The sequence below is a fragment of the Hemicordylus capensis genome, chromosome 2 (genome assembly GCF_027244095.1).
Source record: "Hemicordylus capensis ecotype Gifberg chromosome 2, rHemCap1.1.pri, whole genome shotgun sequence".
NCBI classification, from domain to species: Eukaryota; Metazoa; Chordata; class Lepidosauria; order Squamata; family Cordylidae; genus Hemicordylus; species Hemicordylus capensis.
Window position 1 is genome coordinate 85,309,072 of NC_069658.1, and position 23,174 is coordinate 85,332,245.

The 23,174-nt window shown below is 43.4% G+C and overlaps 1 protein-coding gene across 2 annotated transcripts in view; it reads left to right on the top strand.

Annotated features, from left to right (window-relative positions):
- The first annotated feature begins 360 nt into the window (after window positions 1-360).
- The window catches only part of MEGF10 (multiple EGF like domains 10), a 195,673-nt gene continuing 172,859 nt past the window's right edge, over window positions 361-23,174 (top strand). Inside the window, exon 1 of one of the 2 annotated variants that reach the window (XM_053300099.1) lies at window positions 361-1,068. The gene's annotated coding sequence lies outside the window, so the exon portion shown is untranslated. The remainder of the gene's footprint in view (window positions 1,069-23,174) is intronic. The other variant, XM_053300098.1, reaches the window with a different exon arrangement.

The window sequence follows — 23,174 nt, forward strand, 5'->3', positions numbered from 1 at the left end:
ATATGTTAAAAACTATAAAACATCATCTAACATCATCAGCCCTATAGAGCAACCCTATGATAGTTTATTCAGAAGAAAGTCTCACTGAGTGCACCTGAGATTTATTCCCAAGTAAGAGTCCTGTAAGTGTAAGAGTGTGCGCGTGTGTACTGACTAACAGGACTTGTCCTTCAGAATGTGTGAAATTGAGGAGCGTTGCTTGATGTCCACGACATTTTAGTGTCAATGTAAGTGGGGGGAGGAACATGCTTTCTTTTGTAGAAAGCTGCTAATTCTTCCCTAGTTTTCTTTGTGTGCAAAAAGCTTCTGGCTGCCTGCTATCGCGCGGAGGGTTTGCGGCAGAAGGGAGTCCCCACTGTGCGCGCGCGCTTGTAACAAGCTGTGCCTGGTTGGGGCGGGGAAAGCAATCTCCCCTTCGCCTTCATGACCTTGGGCGCTACTGAGCACCTGTTCCGCAAGCTAGGAAGCGAAGGCATTCCTTGCCCGCCCCGCGTTTGCTTCGCGTCGTCCCAGTTCGTTCTCCCGACCGCGAGTGGGAAGTCTTCTTCACAGCCTTAAGTTTGCTGCGGGGCAGCTACCGCCGCCGGCCACCTCCACTTATCATTGGCCAAGGCGCGCTGTGGAGTGGCCGGGAGAGGCGCTGACAGCAAGCGGTTTCTGGGGGCTGCAGAGACGGCGGGAGGCGCTGGCTGGAGGGCTTTTTTTGTTTGTGTGTGGGCTTTTTTGTTTTCGCCTGCACCCTCCTCCAGTCCCGGGAGGAGAAGGGGATCGCGGAGCTCGAGGGAAAGGAGCGCTTCAGCTGTTGTCCCAGCGGTTTTCCTCAGCTGCACCTCGGCTGTCTCGCTTTCCAGCCCTGGCAAACTTGAGGCGTCTTGAGCGCGGGGGCGGCCGCTTGTTTGTCCTCCTCCCGCGGACAGCCTAGGACGCACCATGGCGCCTCCCACGCACAGGCTGTAGGCAAAAGCCGCTCCGCTCTTGCCCGGCCGTGCTGAGAGGCTTGTTTGTTTGCGGAGCCCACCTCCGAAGGAGACGCCGCTTACCGACCGCCCTAGCGGCTCGACTGAACAGGTGAGGGACGTCGAAGGCGGGAAACGGCGGCGGCAGGTGCCTCTTGAGTGTGCTGCCCGCTCAGGGGCGCGTTCCGAAGGCGGCTGCGCGGACTGGGTCTGTCCCGGGTCTGTCCCGCACCCGTCTCAAAACTAAGCTTGACATCCCTGCTCCGTTTACCTGCAGACATTTCCAGGCGGCTGAGGTGCCAAAAGGCAAAAGGAGTTGCTGTGGCACCTCAGAAACCAAGCTACACCGTATTTTTGCTACACACGGGTACTGCTTGCATGTCAGAAAGAGCACTATAGCCCTATCCAGACGACCGCTGAATGCGGGGCAGAGGTGAGGGCTTGCTCCCGTTGGTCGCATTCTGACCTCTGCCTGTTCCCCTGATCTTCTTTCCAGAGGATGCTGGACTCAGGCTGAACCTGTCCCATATTGCATGGACTCTCTCCAAGCTTGCTGGTACTTTTCCAAGTGCAGAGTTCACGTCGAGGGTCTAAGCGCCCACACAACTTGTAGACACCCGGAGCTTCAGATAGACGTGCAGAGATGGGGCGGTGACAATGAATTGGGAGGGGGCATTCGGGCTGGCCTCCCTTACCTTTTGTTCCCACTCCCTTAGGTACTGTCCTTAGGAGGCTATGGGGAGGGGATGTAATGTGCTTAAATTTGGGGAAAGTCAAGGGATGGGACTTGTGAATTTCATTAAGGGCCCCTCTACCCAATATGCACAATCTGAGTACAGGTGCAGCAGGTATGAGCCTGAGCCCTGTCCCAGTCACGTTCAGTGGTTGTCTGAGTAAGGCTTATTTTGCCCTGTACATGTATCATGGGAGGCCACAGCCATTGCTAAAATAGTGTATATACTGCCATCATATATGAGATGTACTGTACATGATTGCCCTACACAGAAGTGGCAGAGCAATAGGTGTGAACTGTTGTTGCCTTGTGACATGAGCTTTTGTTATGAAACACCCAACAACAGCATACACAGATTTTTAGATTGTAAGTACTTTTGGGACAGGGAAGCCATCCTATTTATTTGTTGTGTGTTTTTCTGTGTAAACTGCTTTGAGAACTTCTATTTAAAAGTGGTATAGAATGAAGTGGACTTATAGAAGCTCAAGCCCTAAGGAACCACTAGTTAACTTCAAAGTGGCACATTTTCTGCTGCTGCAGATGAGCACAGCTATTCTTTGGGAATTTGTTCCTAGGCTTCTGTTCTGCCTGCCATCCTTAGTGGCTTTCTGTTTACATGGAGCGCCTTCCAACAAAGACTTGTTTTGAGAAAGAACACTCCTTGTCCCCTTTCATCCCTCCTTTTCCCAAGTTCGTGCAAGAATTTATTCCATTCAACATGCTCTTTGCATTTCCAGAGGGATGGGCTAGCAGTCTGAGTTGTTTTGCTAATGGTTCAGTACTCTGTTTTTAATACCTCCCTAGTTTAACATCTTGTTGACTCTAAACTGGGGTGGGGGCGGGAAGAGAGAGAGTGAGAGTGAGAGAGAGCGAGAGTGAGTGCCTTTGACAACTGTTTTAACATATTTTGGTACCATGTAATCCACAGACTTTTAGTCAAAGGTGTCTGGGGGAAAAGGCTTAATGTGAGGGGCTTTACAATGGTTCAGCACTGGACATTGTTTCCAGTGCCAGAAGCAAACCATGGCATATTTATAAAGAAGAGTCCCTCTGAACATGTGCAGTTATTTTCTTTTATTAATAAGTAACAGTAGCCTGCCCCCTAAGGATTAGGGAGCTTGGCTTCTAAGGTGGATAGCAGGGATTCAAAACTAATTTGAGCTGCAGAACATCTCTCTCTCTCTGAAATAAAACTCTGAATGTTTTGTGTTCTGATTATCTCCATTGATGCAAGGTCTTTTGTCCCCAAACTGGCTCAGTATTGATTGATTCAGTAGGATTTCCCTCACCCTATCTTGGTTGTCTCAGGAAAACTTACAACCATTTCCATATTTGTGTAAAAATAAATGTCATGTTGGTCCCATCAGAAAAAAAAATTTCAGAAGCCACAATCTGGTAATCCCTTTATTCTAACCCACCAAAAAGATGCAAAAATAGAAAGCAGGCCATCAAAACCAAAATGACTTCTGGGCAGCAGGAGTAGTGTCTCAATATGGAGACAGGACCAGAAAAGCATGTTTCACTGTCTGTTCTGCTCCAGAGGTTCAGCCTCTGTTCATGTGGAGGGAATAGGGGAATAACCCCTACCTTGTTCTTCAGGCACTTGTCCAGAACACCAAACCATTTTGGGGCCAATGAACTGGGTGCTATGGAAAGACATCTTGGGTCAGGGTTTTTCACTGCAAGGACCAGGAGGCAGTGGTGGCTCCCACTGACCCCAAGTGCAGCTCCCTGACGAATAGTTTGTTAGGCCTCTGTGAAGCTTTGGCTGAAGCTGAATACTAGCATCACATGAAGGCAACTGTTCCAGCCGTGCAGTGGTGCACTTGCCCAGTACCAGGTCAGGTGGGAGGAGAGCTGGTCTTGTGGTAGCAAGCATGACTTGTCCCCATAGCTAAGCAGGGTCTGCCCTGGTTGCATATGAATGGGAGACTTGATGTGTGAGCAGTGCAAGATATTCCCCCCAGGGGATGAAGCCGCTCTGGGAAGAGCAGAAGGTTTCAAGTTCCCTCCCTGGCTTCTCCAAGATAGGGCTGAGAGAGATTCCTGCCTGCAACCTTGGAGAAGCCGCTGCCAGTCTGTGAAGACAATACTGAGCTAGAGAGACCAATGGTCTGACTCAGTATATGGCAGTTTCCTATGTTCCTATGTTACCAGTGGTGCTTCTTCAAGGTTAACAGAGCCCTCTCAAGCCCCAGCACCATCTTGGATGGAGTTCATGCAATGCTGTGGAGTGTAGCCCTTCTTCCCAGCACTTTCCCTGTAGAGCTCTATGAGGAAAACAATGGGAAGGACTACTCTTCCTGTGCTTTGTGCGTACCTTCCAAGATGGTGCTGGGACTTGCAAGGATTCTGTTTCTCTTATAGTTACCTCCCCTCTTGCCCCTCGCTCCAGGCACTGGGTTGAGTGCAGCACTGCAGGGAGGTCAGCACAGGAGGAAATGGCAAAAACACAAAACCTTTTTTAGCCTACTTTCCAGTAGGCTTATGAGATCACCTGGCTTTTTGTGTGTGTGTCCGTGTGCTCCCCCATCAACTTCACAACGCCTGGACAAATATGAACCAAATCGGGTACAGTTGTAGGGACATATAGGGACATCCAATGGCATAGTTTGTGATGATGCCATCCACCCCAATCAAAGATTGTGGACGTTTGAACTTTTGAGGTGCAAGTGGGCTGACTTGTGAACTGTTTAACCACATGAAGGCAACTGTTCCAGCCGTGCAGTGGTGCACTTCCCTGGTACCTGTGGTACTGGCTAACAAAATGACTTATTTGAACAAAATTTGCTACAGCTGTCGGGACACATAGGGATGCCCTAATGGCGTGGTGTGTGATGATGTCATCCATTCCAATTCAAAATGGTGGCCACGTGAACATCTAAGGCTCAGGTGAGCTAATTTGTGGACTTCCTAACCCATTTGAGCCAAATTGAGTACAGTTGCAGTGAGTGACACACAAAGACACCTCAATAACATAGTTTGTGATGATATTATCCACTCCAATTCAAGATGGTGGACACAAACTTTTGAGGTGCAAGTGGGCTCATTTGTGATCCGTTTAACCAATTTGAACCAAATTTGCTACAGCTGTAGGGACACATAGGGACACCTCAACGGCGTAGATTGTGATGATGTCATCCAACCCAGTTCAAGATGGCGGACACATAAACCTTTGAGGTTCAAGTGCAGTAACTTGTGGACTGCCTAACCCATTTGAACAAATTTGCTACAGCTGTATGGGCACATAGGGATGCCCCAGTGGTGTAGTTTATGATGTCATTCACACCAATCCAAGATGGTGGATGTGTGAACATTTGAGGCACAAGTGCACTAACCTGAGCACTATATAACCGATTTGAACCAAATTCGGTACAGTTGTAGTGAATGGAACACAGGAACACCACAATTGTGTAGTTTTTAATTATGTAATCCACCCCGATCCAAGATGGTGGACATATGAACATTTGAGGCACGAGAGATCTAACTTGTGGACCTCAGTTTGAACCAAATGTAGTCCAGTTTTAGAGACCGTGAAAGGAAAGTAGACTGATTAGTTCTTACTACAACAATTTATTTTTTTTGCCACAGTGGCTCCTTCTTAAAACACAGGGAAGATCATTGTCTTAAGCCATCCCTCTTTTTGTTCTCCTTTAGCTAACAAAATGACTGCCCAATGCAGTAGGGTTATTCCAATGGCCGGCTACACAGTGCCTCCAAAAGACTGACAAAGTGTTCCTTTTGTTCAGTGATTGATCTGGCTCTGGGAATGGATCAGAGAAAGATAACAGACTCTTTGTTCCAACTTTTTTCTGTTTGTGAGTAGTTGGGGTATTGACAACTATCTAGAAGAAGGGAATCCCACAATTGTGGAACACGGTTAGAGAACACTGGCTACCTTGTGCACCGTTGTTTTCAAGGTTTAAAAAGCACTTTAATCTGTGGTGTGCAGAAGAAAAAAATTAATTTGGACTTCAAAGCCTGAAGGGGGATTTTTATTGCCACACAGCTGTTTAATACTTCTGAGGCTGTCAGTAGCAAATTGTCATGTTTGTATTGATCTTTGTATAATTCTTTTCTGGAATGGCTTCATTTGTGGAAGCCTTGGAAACTAGTTTTCCCTAGGCACTTGGCTGTCTAGATTATATTTCAGCTTTGGTAACACTGATTGTGTCGGTCTTTCTTATTTGGAGACAGAGGAGCAACTTCTTTAATTTGAATGGTATGGTGACCACTCAACACATATGGAGAATGTGAAGTCTGGATAAACAGAATGCTAATTATGTGAAAAGGAGCTAAGTATGGAACGCATTCTGAAAACGAATTCAGAAAAGATAGGATTTCAGATAGTCAAAGGTTAGGAAGTGGTTTTTATTAGTCAGTTAAGTTTATAACCTACCCCAAGTTGGAGACTTCAAGCAGATAACTGTCTTTAATGAAAAACATATATAAAATATCCAATTAAAACTCCTAAAATGTGACAAATGCTAAACCTCCAAACGTCTACCTGTTTAACCCACTTAGCTTAATTGAAAGAATGTGTAGAAATCCTTCTGTGATATTCTTGATCTGGACTTCTACGTCTGTAGGGTGACCATAGTTGTGAGATGTCAGTTAAGCATGTCCCTTGACTTACTCTACCTGTCTTGATGTGCTGCATAGATGGTGGAAAGGTGCCATACTGAGTTGTGTGAAGGGACATATGAGAGGAGGTAGCCTCTTAGCATTGATTCCTACCAACTTTTTTTGTCATGTCTTGTCTAGATCTAGGTAGCGCTTGTCCTTCAGACCCAAAGGAATAACTGACACACAATTGCGTATTTTTTTTCAGCATATGTACCAGATACTCCCTTTAAATATGTTCCTTTGATTAAACAGTTCCTTGAATTGAAAGGCACCTGCAGCATGGGACTCTTTCCTTGCTTCTGTTTTCTTAGTATACTTTCAGACATAACAAAATCATCCTAGTAATCTTCTCTTTGATAAACAGAGAATTACTCTAATCCATTTTTTAAAAGAGTGCCTGGCTGTTGCTTTGGTGCTTATTCTGGCTCTATCTTGTTTTAATTTTCACTTTATGTGTATTTAAATTTTAACCATTAGAAGCCACCTTGTGGGGTCTTTTTGTGGCTGAAAATCAATCTGTAAATGCTTAGTAGTAGTAGTAGTAATAATAATAATAATAATAATAATAATAATAAAAGAAACCAGTCAATAACTCCTGTCTGACTGTGTAAATAAATAATAATAATTTAATAAATTTAAATTTAAATATTTTAAATTTAAATATTAAATTTAATTAATAATAATCCCCTAGTGAGGCACTACCTTGGCATGGTTGTGGGGCTTGCGTGCTTTGAGGAAGGTGAGAGCTATGCTAGAGGTCCAAACATACCGGACAGGTCTCACCAGAAGAGTCAGATGAAGAGTGCCTCTCCCATCAACAATATGGTGAGACGTAACTTTAATAAATCTATACCGGATCGGTCATCGCCCGGGTCAACAAGGACTGTGACAGGTGCTGGAGTCCCTAGACATCTGGTGGCAAGTGGGCTACACGACTCAGGATCTTCAGTTGAGCAACCAGGGCTGGAGACTGCAAGGTTACTGGAAGAAACGTCACTTAACCGGAAAAAATATACGAAAAACGCCAACAAGGAAATAATGATCTGCTATTACAAGTCTAGTCCAACTAGAAGAGGTTATTTAAAAAGAATGTACCAAATTTGGAAAGAGAAGCATCCAGATACAGAAATAACAGAACAAAGGCTAGCAGACCAGAAAAGATTCATAATAAGAAATCAAGTATTCACAGGAGTTGAGCTGGAAGAACTGCAAAGAGCAACACAGGCTCAAGATATGGAAGAAGAATTACCACCAACTGAAGCAGTTGCTCAGGCGCAGGTGGAGGAGGTGTTGGAAATCGAGGATGCCAATGTTGCTGAACTGTTTCAAAATCAAAACCAGGCAACCTCCCCTTTGCCTTCACCTCAAAAACCCAAATGCCATTTAACAGAAAAGCAACAAGAACTAAAGCAAAAAAATAACTGAGCACATGAACCAAACAACCACCAGGGTTCGACTTCCAGCTCTAAAAACAGTTGCCAAAAAACAACTTACTCAGGCATTAAAAGATGTCAATGCTGCACTTGCAGAAATAACAACCAAGAATTTGCAAGAAACAAACCAACTAATGTAAAGTGCAGCAACAATAACAACACAAGAGCTCGGATATAAGATCAGTGGACCTGTCAAAAAAGAAAGCAGTACATCACCTAAATGGAAGATTAGATTAGAAAATAAAATCTCCAGGCTTAGATCAGATGCTAGTAAATTGAAAGATATGAAAGACAAGAAGCTGAAGAATGAAAACACCAAACAGTATCTGATCCAAAAATACCACCTAGATTCAAGGAGAATTAGAGAAGTCCTGGAAATAATAAAGCAGCAAATAACAGCAGTGTCAAAGAAGATTAGCAGATACGAAGCCAGAATCACACAACACAGGCAGAATCAAATTCCAGTCGAATCAGAGACGTTTCTACCAAAGCATAGAAGGAGAAACTGCAAGAAACCTAGAAACACCAAATAAAGAAAAAACAGTGCCATTCTGGGGGAAATTATGGGACAATCCAATAGATAATAATAAAAAAGCAGGCTGGGTGAAAGAGGTCGAAAAATGTAACCAACAAATGCAAGATCTAATAATAACACCGGAAATAATAAGTGAAAGAGCAAAGAAAATTAAAAATTGGACTGCGCCAGGCGACGATGAACTGCATGGCTTTTGGCTTAAACACCTAACAAGCCTTCATAAACAACTATCCTAGCTAACAACTGGGAAAACTCTTCTCATCATAAAAGACCCAGCCAAAGGTGCAGTTCCAAGTAATTATAGACCGATAACCTGCCTGCCAGCCAAATTATTAACCGGAATAATAGCAGATGAAGTGATGCAACACTTATTAACTAACAAACAGCTTCCAGTTGAACAGAAAGGAAATTGCCCAAACACCAGAGGCAAAAAAGACCAGCTGCTGATTGACCAAATGATTTTAGAAAACTGCAAGAGAAGAAAAACCAATCTAAGTGTTGCATGGATTGACTACAAGAAAGCCTTCGATTCTTTGCCTCACACATGGATACTAAAATGTTTAGAAACAACTGGTGTCAGCAAAAACATTCAGATATTTATTTAAAAAGCAATGAGCATGTGGAGTACATAGTTAACAATCAATGGTGAGACACTTGGACAGGTTAGCATTAGAAGAGGCATTTTCCAAGGGGACTCACTATCCCCTCTGTTGTTTGTAATCGCCATGACCCCACTTTCACAAATACTAAACAAAACAGGCCTCGGATACCAAACATCTAAAACATCAAGTCAAATCAACCATCTGCTGTACATGGACGATCTGAAGTTGTATGGAAAGTCCCAGTCAGAAATCCAATCACTGCTAAATACTGTCTATATATTCAGTAGCGATATAGCAATGGAGTTTGGACTAGACAAGTGTGCTGCATTAATAATGAACAGAGGAAAAATAAGAAAAACAGAAGGAATAGAACTGCCCAGTGGAAGCAAGATCAAGAACCTGGGAGAGAAAGAGCATTACAAATACTTGGGCATTCTCCAGGCTGATAACATCGCACACACTGAAGTTAAAAGAAAAATTGGAAGTGAACACATCAGGAGAGTTATAAAAATCTTAAAGTCCAAACTTAATGGCGGAAACACCATACAAGCCATAAACACCTGGGCTATACCTGTTATCAGATACACTGCAGGAATAATAGACTGGACCCAGGCAGAGCTAGAGACGCTAGATCGTAAGACCGGGAAAATCATGACCATCAATCATGCTCTGCACCCCCGCAGTGATGTCGATAGGCTATACCTCACTCGCAGCTCCGGTGGAAGAGGAATGCTGCAAGTCCATCAAACAACAGAAGAGGAGAAAAGAGGCCTTGAAGAATATATCAAGGACAGTGAAGAAGATGCACTTCAAATGGTCAATAACGAGAAACTATTCAACACCAATGAAACAAAGCAGGCCTACAAGAAAGAACAAGTCAAGAACCGAGCAGAAAAGTGGAAAAATAAGCCCCTGCATGGTCAATATTTGCACAATATACGTGGAAAATCAAACATCACCAAGACCTGGCAATGGCTTAAGAATGGCAACTTGAAGAAAGAAGCAGAGGTTTTAATACTGGCTGCACAAGAACAGGCACTAAGAACAAATGCAATAAGAGCAAAAGTCGAAAAATCCACAACAAACAGCAAGTGCTGCCTTTGTAAAGAAGCAGATGAAACCGTGGACCACCTAATCAGCTGTTGTAAAAAGATTGCACAGACTGACTACAAACAAAGGTCTGTCAAGGTGGCAGGGATGATACACTGGAACATCTGCAAAAAATACAAGCTACCTGTAGCCAAAAATTGGTGGGATCATAAAATTGAAAAAGTTGAAGCAAATGAAGGTGTAAAAATATTATGGGACTTACAACTACAAACAGACAAACATCTGCCACACAACACACCAGATATAAGTATAGTCAAAAAGAAAGAAAAACAAGTCAAAATAATCGACATAGCAATACCAGGGCATAGCAGAATAGAAGAAAAAGAAATAGAAAAAATCACAAAATAACAAGTTCTACAAATTGAAATTGAAAGGCTGTGGCAGAAAAAGACCAAAATAATCCCAGTGGTAATTGGTGCCCTAGGTGCCGTTCCAAAAGACCTTGAAGAGCACCTCAACACCATAGGGGCCACAGAAATCACCATCTGCCAGTTACAAAAAGCAGCTTTACTGGGAACAGCCTATATTCTGCGACAATATCTATAACAATAACAACAACATTGACAATAAAATTCAGCCATCCTAGGTCCTTGGGAAGGACTCGATGTCTGGATAAAACAAACCAGTCAATAACACCTGTCTGACTGTGTAAACAAGAATTAATAATAATTATAGTTAATAAATAACACATTTAAATTACTTCCAGCATAAACTAGTGTGAGTTGGAATATCTATTGTGTTATCTAGAGCTATCTCCTCCCTTGGTTAAATGCTGTAAATGACCCCTATACTTAGTTGAAATTGTAAAGTTGTGCCATCGAGTCAGTGTTGACTCCTGGTGACCACAGAGCCCTGTGGTTATCTTTGGTAGAATATAGGAGGGGTTTTCCATTGCCATCTCCTGCATAGTATGAGATGATGCCTTTCAGCACCTTCCTGTATTGCTGCTGCCTAGTATAGGTGTTTCCCATATAAATACCAGGAGGGATTCGAACCAGCAACCTCTGGCTTGCTAATCAAGCAATTGTCCAATCGGTCATACTCAGGTAAACCCAACTGACTCAAGTGGGGCTTCTGCACTATTGCACAGGAATGCAGGCCTTTACCCGCAAGCCTTCCAGCCCACATGTTTGCTGAGCTCATACACACAATTTCCTTTCCCAGGGCCAGGGAGGGCCAGGGAGAAAGCAGGATTGCTCCTGCCTTCGCCCACATGATTGCTGCTCCCACTCCCACTCTGCTCGCTGTGCCACACTCCTAGATGAGTGCTGCTGAGGGAAGAAGCATGGTAAGAGAGAGGGTGCCCGGCCTCCAGAAAGCCCACAATGCATCATGTTGCTCACATGTTGCACTGAAGGCATTTAAGAGGCTGGAGGGGGCCTTCCTCAAACAACTATGGTAGCTTGGGCTGCTGGCATTAAAAATCCTTCCATTAAAAGAAATGTGCCCATTGAATGAGTTTATTTAGTGCAAGACTGAAACTGAAAGCTGACTTCAGATTTCATTTTTACTTGTAAATTTTCCTATATCACAGTTCAGGATGACAGCATACATAATTAGCTGTGGGCCAGTTCAAGTCACATGGAGTGAAGATTAAACCTTGGTTTTGCTATCTCTCTGCCCTTTCTGCCTGCCCATGTGCAAATTAGAAGTATTCTACTACCAGATGTATTTAGAAACAAGCCAGGATCAGTCATGACATCTGAACTGACCAATCCTGACTTATTTTATCCCAAATTGCAAAATAAACCAAGATTTGAACACATCTTCAAAATAAACCAGATTGTGGTTTATTTTGTAACTTTGAATAAAATAAGCTACGATTGATGGTTAAACCAAATTTAAGCAGGAGCTGATTCTGATTATCTATCCTGGTTAAATGTGATTTAACCACAGCAGTTGACCAGAACTGACTGGGAAATCTGAATTCTCACAAACCAACTTCATGAGGCTCAGCAATCTTGGATAACTCTTTAACTAGGATTTTTGTGATTGTGAGAATACTGAATATGCAACATAGAGACCATATTTTCTTAAGGTACAGATTTGAACTATGTATGGCCTTTGGTGTGTGTTCTCGTTTGCTCATGCCTGTTTTAAAACTAACTTTATTTAATTTTATTATTACATGTTAAATACTACTACTGGTTAGTGATGTGCATGGACACATTCAGGAAGCTGGGTGGGGGGTCCTTTAAGGAGCAGGGAGGGTGCTCTTACCTCCCCTGCCACATTTTCCCCTTCGTTGCTCTCCCCAAAATTGCTGCTGCAGGGCTGCAGCATACCTCCTTCCAGCCCTGGTCAACGTGCTACCGGAAGTGGCCGAAGCATTTGTGCGTGTGACACCCAAACTGGCTCAAATGCCAGTTTGTGACATCCCTAGTACAGGGGTGTGTGTGTGTGTGTGTGTGTGAGAGAGAGAGAGAGAGAGTAAAATCAGGGGCTGTGTTTTAAAGTACAGGGAGATCCAATAACATTTCCTTATTGGCTAACTCTGTCTGTCTGACTAGGTACTCTGAGTGTTAATGCATTTCATCTCCAGCATAGTGGAATTTCATCTCCAGCCTGTATCTGTCCAGCCATGTCCAAAACGAGCAGCTGTTATTTATTCACCATTCTGTGTAATATGACCAATTCGTCTCAAGCTTGTTCTCACCGAGCAAATGGCTACATCACATGACAGGAACTAATTTTGGTGTTGATTGTTTCAACAAGGTCAATAAGAGAAAGAACATGGAGTCTCTTATGTACTGTGGAAGTGGCAGGGCAACACAACAAAAACAATTATCATCGCTCATTACAATTTTCTGCTTCAATGTCTACAGTGCTAGAATAAGATTGGGATACTAGTTCTTGTTGATAAACATTTGCTGTAGGCAGTATTTTAAATCAATTTAAATAGTTTCATTTTGAAAGGTTATTGTTTTAGGATTATTTAAAAGTGTATTACTTTAGGATTATTTTAAGGACCACAGGCAGGACTTCCTAACCTTTGGAATACTAAGCATGTGGTTTGTGTAACCAGATTGTATAGGGTAGTCTTTTATCCTTAAGTGGTGCAGCTGGAAAATGCTTGACTAACAAGCAGAAGGTTGCTGGTTCGAATCCCTGCTGGTACTATATAGGGCAGCAGTGATATAAGAAGATGCTGAAAGGCATCAGCCCATACTACGCAGGAGGAGGCAATGGTAAAACCCGCCCCCCACCCCGTATTCTACCAAAGAAAACCACAGGGCTTTCTGGGCGCCAGGAGACAAAATCGACTTGACGGCACACTTTACCTTTTTACTTTATCTCTCAGACAGCACAGTTGACTTGAGCTAGGGGTTCTTTACACAATATTTCAGAGGTTATAATTTTAGGGCGGTCACCCTGAAACAAGTCTTCATGAACAAGGAGGATATTACATGTCATCCTCTTACTTACTATATTGGGTCATTCACAGGTCACAATGTTTCTCTCTGGAAATGTGAACTTTACCCAGCAACAGTGCTGCTGTTTACCTGATAGTGTGGGATGAGAGAACTAAGAGCCAGATCACATGTTCCTTGCATCACTGGAAACTGCTGAAAACTTCCCTAATGAGCAAGAGCTTGCTGGTTCGAATCCCTGCTGGTATGTTTCCCAGACTATGCAAAACACCTATATCAGGCACAGGGGCATAACTACTATTAGGCAAGGGGAGGCGGCTGCCTGGGGGCCCCCACGCCTCGAGGGGGCCCCCAGAGGCAAGTCACATGACTGTATATTGTGAAGTGTGTGTGTATGTATCAGCGAGGGGCCCATTTTAAAATTTTGTCTCTGGGCCCACTCCAGCCTTGTTACGCCCCTGATTGGGCAGCAGCAATATAGGAAGATGCTGAAAGGCATCTTCTCATACTGTGTGGGAGATGGCAATGGTAAACCCCTCCTGTATTCTACCAAAGACAACCACATGGCTCTGTGGTCGCCAGGAGTCGACACCCACTCGACAGCACAACCTTTCCTTTACTAGTGCTAGAGTGGTGTGACGGTCGGTGTTACATGTTACAGTGGAGGTTGGAGGTTTTGGTTGGTTGATTTGTTTTTCATTTCTTTTGATTTGTCAACCACTTTAAGATATTAGGTTGTTTTTATATTGCATGGAAAGTGTTTTGAAACATACTCATAGTAGAACCATGTGCCACAATTAGACTGTTTTGTGAAACATCAATGTGACAAATGCACTGCTATCACTCCTTACCCTTGAGAGATGTCACAGTCTGCTTGCACAATCAGTTATCCCGAGACCTCCCCTTGAAGTTAAACTGAAAAGTGGGTTCTTCAAAGTTTGCCTTGTGAATTCTGAGGGACATGTTGCAGATGGGAGATGAAACTGACAAAAGGCTCAAGGCTACAACCTGGAAAAGCACCTCTTCAACTAGGGATGTGCTTGAACTGTGTTTTGAAGCATGTTCAAAAAGGTTCGAGCACTTGTAGCAAAATGCAAAAGGGAACGTTAAGAGAAAGGAGATACTTACCTGCTCTATGCCGCCCCTTCCAGCTTCCTTCTGGGGTGGCACACATTGCAGGCTGCCAGCTGGAGTTGATGCCCTTGCTCTCCACAGGCATGGGCAATAACAATGTTAACTGTTTAACCATGAAGCATAACAATAACAAATAATGCAACTTTAAAAGAAACATGAAATCTAAAAACAATAGTCATAATAAATGTGTAGAAAATATCACCAATCTACACAAGCCTTTTCCAGCTTTTGTGGTACTGTAGTAAATGAAATTATCTTCTAGGTAACATCAGAGTTGCAAATTTTATTTCTCCCAAGTCCCTTGCTTCTGCTTAGATCACGTATTCGTCCATTTAATAAAGGCTGGCAGAGACAGTCTAGCTACGGGGGAGATAGAAGTGCAGCTATCTCTTTCCAGTGCTGCTTCTTCCCAGTCTTTGATGTGTGTGAAACTCAGATGCTGTGAGATGCATAACAAAATGTGCTGGGTTCATAATGAGCAATAATACTGTGACCTAAAGGAAATATAGTCATCCTTCACCAACCGTGAGAGTTCTGTTCCTGGAAAACCTTGTGGTTGGCGAATATGTGGTTGGCAAGCAATAGAAATGCATTGAAAGTGGGGGTTAGGGGAATCACAGTCGCAAAAGAACCACAAAATACAGTAAAAAATAGAAAACATTGCCCCCTGACCTCTGAAAATGACCCCCAGACTTCCAGAAATCACCCCCTGATCCCTGAAATTCCAAAAAATCTCACTAAACCGTGGATATTCAGGTCGTGGTTGACAAGACCGGTCACAGTTTTCCAGTCACAGATATTCAAATCTGTGATTGGGACCCATGGTTGGCAAGGGATGAGTGTTAAAAAAAAAAAAAAAGCTATGAAAGGAAATTATAGCCACCGCCATCCAATGCTGTGTAATCCACAGAGAAAGTGGAAATCCATATAAATTTATTTCAAGTTTTTGCATAGGATGGTAGTAATGTTTATAGTTAACCATTACTGTTTACAGCCACCACCACTGTTGTCAGCTGGGCTGCCACCCTGGGTCAGCCAGCTTGGGCCTTGTTGGATGGCAGCCAGGGCCAACAAAGGGCTCATGAAGGGCCCTTGAAGCAACATCCTGTTCATACATGTTTTACCCAGCTCTCTTGATTGGATGCTTGGAGTAATCGGAACCCCTGCACCCTGTTCCCTTGTAGCTCATTGAGTTCTGTGTCCTTCAGCGATCCTGGCCTCAACCAAGGCTCTGTCCCAGCCTGGAACAGGATCCAAAGTAAGTGTTTTATAACTGCTTTATAACTTCATAAACACAAAGTAATCTTATGTAGATTTAACTACTACCATTACTATGAATATTTAGATATTGCGCTTCAACCACAGTTCTCAAAACAGTTTACATAGAAAAATAATAAATAAGATGGTCCCCTGTCCCTAAAGGGCTCACAATCTAAAAAGAAACATAAGGCAGATACCAGCAGCAGCCACTGGAGGGATACTGTTCTGGGGTTGGATAGGGCCAGTTGCTTTCCCCATGCTAAGTATAAGAGAATCACTACTTTAAAAGGTGTCTCTATACTCAGTTAGCAGGGGTTTATTTGTCTTTATTATAAACACTTAGCAACTAAGAGTTTATTCAGAAACAACTTCATTTTATCCTCCTTTCCATCCCTTTTCCTTTCTGACTCCACCCCACCCGCACTCCCTACAGGATCCCACTTGGACAAACTTCTCAACAACAAAACAAAAAAGATTACTAGGTAGAATACAACATACACCTCCCCTTTATAACAAACAGAATTGAATTAATTTAAAAGCCAGTGACAGTCTTGTAGTCCTTTTAGGTGGTCTCCTGTCTTGCACACTTCTCCTAATTCTTCGGCTCTCTGTCACAGGAGAAGTTAGTGATTTTTTTCCTGGTACTGAGGATTGTCGATCACTTTCATCAGCCTCCTCTGTGAGGTTGAAACAGGAGGCAAGATCAAATTCCTCTCTGGTATCTCTTTGGAGATCAGACTCCCTTCCTTCTTTTCTCATTGAAAGTCTTTGTTCCATTTCTTTCCATCATCCAGTATGACAGAATCTCCTTGGATTTTGATCATTTGTTTTGGTTCAAAATATCAGGAACATCCCTTTCCCCCTTTATAAGCAGCCATACTCGAACAAAGTCTTCCACCTGAAAGAGCTGGTCTTGTGGTAGCAAGCATGACTTGTCCCCTTAGCTAAGCAGGGTCCACCCTGGTTGCATATGAATGGGAGACTAGAAGTGTGAGCACTGTACGATATTCCCCACAGGGGAGGGAACCTCTCTGGGAAGAGCAGAAGGTTCCAAGTTCCTTCCCTGTCTTCTCCAAGATAGGGCTGAGAGAGAGAGTCCTGCCTGCAACCTTGGAGAAGCTGCTGCCAGTCTGTGAAGACAATACTGAGCTAGATAGACCAATGGACTGACTCAGTATATGGCAGCTTCCCATGTTCCTATGTTCCCTGTTTTGCACCCCATTTCTGATCCACACACAATTTATATTTTTGTTGCTTCTCCCTTACCCGATCACGAATCTCTGCATCTTCAGAGTGAGATGGCATGGAAAGCAATACCAGTTGTTGCCACTGGGTAATTTTGGTGGTGACTTTGCGTCTTCTCTGCAGTTCAAATGGTGATTTTTCTGTAGTGGAATGAGAAGTAGTTCAATAAGCAAATGGAGTTTGGATTACCTCTTTCCAGGGTTATTGTTGCCTAGTATCACAGAGGCTTGGTTGGGGGAGGCTGGGGGCCCAGTTTGGACCCAGCTTCTCCCTCCAGGGTACTCTGTAGAGGAGACGGTAATGGAGCATGGGAGGGGAGCTGGAGTAGCTGTGGTCTTTAAGGATAATATCTCTCTTACCAGGATCCCTATCAGAGTGTCTGATCATATTGAGTGTGCGTACTTATGTTTTGGGACCAGGGATAGACTGGGACTTCTATTGGTGTACCGATCACCCTACTGCCCAACAGAGTCCCTAACTGAGCTCGTGGACTTGGTCTTGGGTTTGGCATTGGAGCCCCCCAGGCTTATGGTGCTGGAGGACTTCAATATCCACTTTGGGAACAGGTTGTCTGGAGCAGCTCAGGAGTTCATAGTGGCCATGACAACTATGGGCCTGTCCCAAGTGGTTTCTGGACCAATGCATGTTGCTGGTCACATGCTTGATCTGGTCTTTCATTCTGATCAGGGTGATGTTCTGTGGGTGGGGATGCCTGTGATTTCCCCATTGTCATGGACGGACGACCATCTGGTTAAGGTTGGACTCCCAGTCGCATCCCACCTCTGCAGGGGTGAGGGGCCTATTAGAATGGCCTGTCCAAAAAGATTATTGGATCCAATAGGATTCCAAGAAGCCTTGGAAGGATTTAATGTTGGCCCTGCCAGCGATCCTGTTGATGCCCTGGTGGAGAACTGGAATAGTCAACTCATCAGGGCAGTAGACATGATCGCTCCTTGGTATACAGAAGATCTGCGGGAGCTGAAGCAGCAAGGTAGACGACTGGAGTGCAAGTGGAGGAAGACTTGACTCGAATCCAACAGATTATGACATAGAGTGCATTTAAAGATCTATGCTCTGGCTATACGTGCAGTAAAGTAGGGTTTCTTTTCTGCCTGTATTGATTCCGCAAGCTCTTGTCCAGCGGAGCTATACAGGGTTGTGAGGGGGCTAGTAGGGCCCCCTACTCACTTGAATCAGAATTTGGAACCATCGGTTGCCTGCTGTGACGCTTTTAATGAGCTTTTGGTGGACAAAATCTCTTGTATTTGGGTCAGCCTAGATTTAGACTCCACAGTTATCGCAGTGTCAGATGCAGAGGTATCCAGCAACTCCTCTTGTGTGGTTAGACTGGATCAATTTTAGCTTGTGACTCCTGAGGATGTGGACAAGCTGCTCGGAACAGTGCATCCTACCACCTGTCTGCTTGATCTTTGCCCAACATGGCTTATATTATCTGGCAAGGGGGTTGTTGTGGAGACCCTGGTGGCAATTATAAATACCTCTCTGAGGGAGGGCAGGGTGCCTCCTTGTTTAAAGGAGGCAATTATTAGACTTATTCTTAAGAAGCCTGCCTTGGACCCCTCAGAGTTTAATAGCTACAGGCCTGTCTCCAACCTCCCATGGTTGGGCAAGGTGATAGAGAGGGTGGTGACCTCCCAGCTCCAGGCGGTCTTGGAAGAAACTGATTACCTTGACCCATTTCAAACTGGTTTTCGGATGGGCTATGGGGTGGAGACTGCCTTGGTCGGCCTGATGGATGATATCCAATTAGGACTTGAGAGAGGAAGTGTGACTCTTGGTTCTTTTGGATCTCTCAGCGGCTTTCGATACTATCAACCATAGTATCCTTCTGGAATGTCTGAGGGAGTTGGGGGTGGGAGGCACTGCTTTGCAGTGGTTCTCTGCTCCTACCTTTCTGGCAGATTCCAGATGGTGTCACTTGGAGACTGTTGCTCTTCAAAATCTGAACTTTTATATGGGGTCCCTCAGGGCTCCATCCTGTTTTCAATGCTTTTTAATATCTACATGAAACCGTTGGGAGAGATTATCTGGAGATTTGGTGCTGGGTGCTAACAGTACGCTGATGACACCCAAATCTATTTCTCCATGTCAACTTCATCAGGAGAAGGCATATCCTCCCTGAATGCCTGCTTGGAAGCAGTAATGGGCTGGATGAGGCATAACAAACTGAGACTGAATCCAGACAAGACGGAGGTACTTATTGTGCGGGGTTGTCACTCAGGAAGCAATATTGAGCTACCTGTTCTAGATGGGGTCACACTTCCTCAGAAGGAACAGGTACGCAGTCTGGGAGTGCTTCTGGATCCACACCTTTCCCTGGTTCCCCAGGTTGAGGCAGAGGCTAGAAGCGCTTTCTATCAGCTTCAGTTGATATGCCAGCTGCGTCCATTTCTTGAGGCTCATGATCTCAGAACAGTAGTACACCTGCTGGTAACCTCCAGACTTGATTACTGCAATGTGCTCTATGTGGGGCTGCTTTTGTATGTAGTCCGGAAACTACAATTAGTACAAAATGTGGCAGACAGGTTGGTCTCCGGGTCATCTCGAAGAGACCATATTACTCCTGTATTACAGGAGTTGCACTGCCTGCCAATAAGTTTCCAGGCAAAATACAAAGTGCTGGTTATAACCTATAAAGCCCTAAACAGCTTAGGCCTACGGTACTTAAGAGAGCATCTTCTTCTGCATGAACTCCATCGTCCACTGCGTACATCAGGGGAGGCTCGTCTGTGGCTACCTTCATATCACCTGGTGGCCACCCAGGGATGGGCCTTCTCTGTTGTCACCCCGAGACTCTGGAACGTGCTTCCCGTGGGAATAAGAGTCTCCCCGTCTCTAGTGGCTTTTAATAAGTGTTTCAAGACTCATCTTTTTACCCAAGCTTTTTAACATCATAAAATTTAGACTGTTTATTGTTTTGTTTTAAATTGTTTGTAGAATTGTAATTGATTTTAATGTTTTGTTTATTGCTTTGTTGTGAACCTCCAAGATCTTGGTTTGGGTCGGTATATAAATACGTTAGTTAAATAAATAAATAAATAAATAAATAGTAGCCAGTTGTTAACTTTCTTCCACTAATCTGTTCATTATTTCCACTAAGCCATTACATTTGCTTCCATATACTCTCTCTCATCTTTCTTATTTGACATGCGAAAAGCACTAAAGAATGATGAGGGGGAATTATCATTAAAAGAGACAAAATTATGGATACAGGGGATCATGTTAAGGAGGATGCTCCTGTTTATTCTTTCCATGCACTGGATAATAATGACAATATAGTACCCCAGACGATCGGGACGAAGGACATATGCGCTCACACTGATAGTGAAAATAGGCTTTTGGATATATCAAGAACTACATCGAAGTTCTCGCTATTGTGCAACCTGCACTTTGATAAGATTGCCCCACTGTTTGCACCAAGCTATTCCTCATTACATCAAGGGGTGAATGCTGTGTCATCAATCCCGTTTGTGCCCACTCCTTCTTACAGTATTTCAGATAATGTTTCTCCGGAGCTTTTACAATCTTTACTAGATGAATTCTTCCAGGGCAGTTCAACTCTGTTTCAGTCTATTGCTGGTCTGAAACTGTCGGAGCGGAATGCTACAACCACTGCTTCTGCTGCTGCTCTAGATACAGCTGAACAGGCCAATAATGACAACTGACAATCATCACATTATTACCCTTACAAGCAAACAACTTCGATCTTGTGGAATACAAGGGGGTGGCTCCAGAAAAGTACGGACTGTGATTTTATTTTATTTCCACATTTGATATTATTTTTCTATAAGAGATGTGGATGACGGATGAATTTGATCTTCACAATTTCAGCTCGTTTATGACTCTGGCAACTCCAAGCTCCAAGTGCAGTAGACCCTCTGGTGGCCTGGGATTATTTATCTCCACTCACTTAGAAATGCAAGTTGAAAAATTACCTTTCTTTGCAAATTGGGTGTTGGCAGTATTATTATCATATGATTAAGTTACTCTGTGTTAATCTATATTTGCCTCCCCATAGACTACGTGCTCAGGTTGCAGCGCAATGGGAGGCCCTGGAGGTGTATCTAACGCAACTAGTTTCTGCATATCCAACCGCCTCATTAATAATGGGAGGTGATTGTAATGCTAGAATGAGTCAAAATGATTTATTACTGTTTGATAGGTTTTCTTTATGGCCCCCAGAAGCTGATACAAATTCCTGTTTTGCTACATGTACTTTCCTAGACAGGATTGGTAACCTTGCTGGGGTTTATTTGGCACAGACCATCAATAATTTGGATTTATTTATCCTGAAGGGAGCAGCCCAAGGTGACTGCCCAGGACAATACACCTTTTGCTCTGGGGATAAGTCCTCGACAATAGCTTATCTACTGGTGGACAATCAGCTGGTATCCTGAGATCTTTCAGTGAGAGTAAAGGACTTTAAAGTGGTGACAAGACCTGAAAGTGATCATCATCCCCTTTCCTTGAACTGTGATCTAGTGGACCTCCTCCCCAATAAATCTTTGTATACTTTTATAAACTTGAAGGCTGGCTTAGGCCTGCATAAAATCAAATGGAGCCAGCACTCTGCTCAGGCAGTAAATGACTGGCTCAATTCAGAGATAGGGGTGGAGATGCGTGCCAGGCTTACGGATGACACAGGGGGAAAAGTGAGTAATTCTTCTATGCTTAGTGACTATGAAGCGCTTATACAACATTTAAAACCTCTCTTATCTAGATTGTGCCTGGCTGATCCCAGCTATAAGGACAGACGTAAAAGTAAATGGTTTGATCAGGACTGTGTGCTGGCTAAAAGAGATTTAGTCTTATTTTCAGCTCATTTTAAAGACAACCTGTCAATACCACTGAAGCTGGAACTGATGCAGAGAAAGAGAGCCTACAAGGCCCTCTTAAGATATAAGGAAAAAGCTGCTATGCAGGAATGTTGATCATCTCTTATTAATGCTGTTAAAAACAAGAACGCTGCAGTTTTTTAGCGAATAACCTCAGCTTCATCAGTCCATGCTTATAGCCATAAATTAATTCCTATATCAGCTGAGATCTGGGAGTCCTATTTCTCTGCATTCTATAATAATAATAATAATAATAATAATAATAATGGCCACTCAGAATATGCATTTGCAGCTTGATTTAACATTACACTCATTGCCGCAGTGGTCTTCTGTCACAACCTATGAAATTAAGCAATTAATTCTACAACTAAAAAGTGGAAAGTCTCCAGGGAATGATTTTATTCCCCCAGATTTATTGAAATCACATATTGATTGGTGGGCACCGGTGTTGGCCTCATTATTTACACACATTGACCAGTCGGCCCAAATTCCCAAGTTCTGGGGACTGGCCATCATAATCCCAGTCCATAAAAAAGGAAGTAGGGAAGAACCTGCTAATTATAGGCCAATAAGCCTCCTTAATGTGATAAGTAAATTATACGCAAAGCATCTATGTATTAAACTATGTTGTTGGATGGAACAAGAAGGCATATTGGAGCAAGAGCAAGCAGGATTTAGAGGGGACTGATCAGTTATGAAGCATTGTCTAGTTCTACAACATCTAATTGACCAATATGTCTGTGATGGGAAAAGATCGCTTTATGCAGCTTTTGTTGATTTTCAAACGGCATTTGACTCAATTTCAAGAGGCTCCTATAGACAAAATTATCCAACACAACAATCGATAAGAGACTTTTATTATTGATTTATAAATTGCACGAAAACGCCACCCTTTGTGTGCAGCTTAACCCTGCAGGTCAGCTTTCCAATACAGTTACAACCTTGAAAGGTGTTAGGCAGTGTTGTATATTGGCACCGTTCCTATTTAACTTTTACGTCAATGATTTAATTAAAAGGCTGCAGAACCTAGATTTACATGCACCAAAATTGGCAGACAGAAGGCTATCGATACTTATGTACGCCGATGACGCCGCTTTGTTGTCACAGACTAGGACAGGACTCAAGAGAGCCCTGGGGGCCTTGGCTTGTTATTGCCAGGAGGAACATCTAAAAATCAACTATATTAAAACAAAAATTGTCTGTTTTAATTTTAAAAAAATCAAGAAATTTAAATGGACAATTGAGGGTCAGCAAATAGAACAGGTGAAACAGTTTAGGTACCTGGGGATGGTGTTCCAATATAATGGCAGTAA